Below are 2,983 nucleotides of genomic sequence, written 5' to 3' on the forward strand. Positions count from 1 at the left end.
CGAAGGGGCTGATGACAGACCCATAAGGAGAAACACTAAAGCAATGAGGAGCATACAAAGTGAAAACCAAAAAGTAGAAGGATGCCATAGTGCGAGGATCAGAGGTCTGGGCTCTCCATGTCTCACAGTTCAACAATAACCACCAACCAAAATAACCACCTCTGCTACAGCAGTCACTGTAGCAACATTCCCAACATTCCATATTCCCAACATTCTATATTCTGTGGATGCTACTGCTGCATGTCACCTTCCCTCTGCTGTTGCTGGACAAGATGGAATAAAGGGCCCAGAACCCAACCAAAGAGCCCATTGGTAGGTGCTCTCCCATCATCAGGTGGGGAAGAGCAGCATCAGTCATTGAACTCCAGGGCTAGGGTTGAGAAAGGGTGCACCAGTCACATGGCTGAAACTATTACCTCCTGTCCTCTCACAGAATAGGGCTTTTCAGGGATGGTAGGTGGGCACAGCAACATCGCTGTATGAAGGGACTGAGGTAAAACCTAAGTAAGTAATGCGGGTGGCACAGCCATCCAGGATCAATGTCTTCAAACCTTACATTTACTTTTTGCAGTAACATACTGAAGAATTGACATACTCAACTCCTTCCTTCATCCTCAACCATCATTGCCAGCATCATCAGTGTTCCCACCTTCAACACCACCCATAGGGAAAAGGATACCAAACACATCTCTAGGGGTTTACAGAATTTTAATGAGCCTTCATGGATTTGACAATTTCCTGGGGAGAACATGTATACTTGTAAAATAATTAAATAGGATACTCCCCAAGCAATTTGAAAGCATACAGACCCTTCTTTTTTGTGAATGAAAAAGCTTTAATTTTTCCTTATTTACTCCTCCACAGTCTTTTTTTTTTAAGCAAACTGGGAAGGAAGTTTAGATCAGAATCCCCTTCTCCGAAGTGGTGGTAATAAATGGGAGACCTTTCCTGTTGGAGACATAATTTGAATGAATACTAAAACCTTGGAAATTGTCAATGGAGGGAGAGGGGAGATAGCTTGAATGCAAGATCAGCAGTTAAGGAGGAAGGAATACCTGAGAAAAATGGCAAGTCACTTGTCTTGGCTGGAGGAAGAAAGAAGTTCAAGTAAGATGGAGCAGGATTTTGGGTTGATTTTAAACTTCCAGCCAGGACTTCGTTCTTGATTCATTGGGTGTTAGGAGAGTAGGCAGCTGGGGTAAATCAGTGAGGATGCGATATGGTCAAAATGGCATCCTTGGTGACTGATGATTCTGATAGGAGCAGGTTTACACTGAAAAAGGAACAGACTGGAGTTGGTGCTTCATGAGAAAACTGCAGTCACCATAAGGGGAAATCTGGCTTTCTCAAGGACTTTGGCAATGGATGGAGAGAAAAGGGGAGGTTTCCTCTCAGCCACTAATGAAGTAGCAGCTGTGGTTGCCTTATTCTGCTTTTCAGAGGTGCAATTTGCAAGCTGCAACAGACATTCCTACAAGTTTCTCCTGCTAGTATAAGTGGCTTTACTTACCCCAGAAGCCAAGTCATCAAATCGAAGAATAGAATGACTTTGGAAAAATGTCCTGACTCAGATGCCAATTAATGTATTATCTCATCTCCATAGCTCGTCGCTTGATCTCCAACAAAAGAGTCATGGTCTATTTTAGCCCTTCTTTTAAAGTACCACTGTTGTTGAGCTATTGATGTCACTGACTTTACTTTTTTTGAGTAAAAGGGAATCAACTTGAATTAGCATCATTTCTAAGGAAAAGATAAGATGCACTCTAGTTATAACTATAAATATCTAGTTATTATAATACAGTTGCAATGGACTTTATTTTACTGGCAATGATTTTCAAGGATCATAAATTCTTTGCCCAAGGCTAGGCATTTCACAAAGGTTGAAGTGTTGATTTATATTTTAAGAAAGATCAGATTCAGCACATAAAATGTTCCTGGAGTTGGCAAGATGGAGTCTGAAGAAGGGTAGCACAGTGAGCCAAAAAACACTTGGACTATGAGATCAAGAAGTGACATCGACACCAGCTGGTTTGCCTCTCTGGACACACTGTCTTCATCTTGGACAGGATATATCCTCCTAAGTAGGGAGGCTTTGGGGAAAATAATTACAGATGAAACAGGTGGAACCAGATAAGAAGCTTACTCCTACTGCAGTATTTGGAATTGACAGGGCTGAAAGGATCAATCGGCTGTATTTTTGAGCACTTACTGGGTACAGACACTGAATTAAGTGCTTGAGAGAAAACAATATAACAGAGTTGGCGGACACATTCCATGACCACAAGGAGCTTACATGATCAGAGTGATATGAGTTTGGCTTCAGTTTCTAGTTGTGCCTTTATGAGCTCACTCTTTCTACCCTTTTCCATAGTTCTCTTGCTTCTGAGTGTAGTCTTTTCAGTTCAGTAAATCTTGCAGAAGGCTTGAAAGACAAAGATATTTTTTCTCCTAGACTAAGGAACCAATCACTGGGCTAGAAGGCGGGGCAGAATCCCATGAAGAAAGAGTAAGGGACTGGGAGCCACCAGACATAAGTTCTAATCCTGGTCCCTCCACTTGCTATGGGACTATGAGCAAGTCACTTAACTTCTCAGTGCCTCAGTTTCCTCATCTGGAAAATGTCGATTAAATATCTATTCTGCCTTCCTCTTAGACTGTGAGTACGCATGTCATCCAGGAACTGTGTCCAGGCAGATTATCTTCTATCTATTCCAACACTCAACACAGTGCTTGGAATACAATAAGAGTTTAATAAATACTACTGTTGTTAATATTTTCATTTGCCTCTGGCACTGACTCACTACAGGGCAAACTTATCATCTTTGTGCTTCTGTTCCTTTAAGAGTACCTCTGAAATCTGAGCACCCACTCACAGAGTTTACCTAATTCTTTCTTTGAGCAGTGTTACTTCTTAGTATGTATCCATATATTTGCCCCTCCTATTTGTAGATGAACCTTCCAGTGATATCCTAAATGCTTGAGA

At 41.6% G+C, this 2,983-nt stretch overlaps 1 long non-coding RNA gene across 1 annotated transcript; it reads left to right on the top strand.

Annotated features, from left to right (window-relative positions):
• Positions 1–231: 231 nt before the first annotated feature.
• LOC114817766 lies at positions 232–792 on the top strand. The gene is made up of 2 exons (XR_003765620.2): positions 232–312; positions 572–792. It is a non-coding gene; the product is annotated as an uncharacterized LOC114817766 (long non-coding RNA).
• Positions 793–2,983: the final 2,191 nt, after the last annotated feature.

This window comes from Ornithorhynchus anatinus, chromosome 17, assembly GCF_004115215.2.
Source record: "Ornithorhynchus anatinus isolate Pmale09 chromosome 17, mOrnAna1.pri.v4, whole genome shotgun sequence".
In the NCBI taxonomy this organism is placed as follows: domain Eukaryota; kingdom Metazoa; phylum Chordata; class Mammalia; order Monotremata; family Ornithorhynchidae; genus Ornithorhynchus; species Ornithorhynchus anatinus.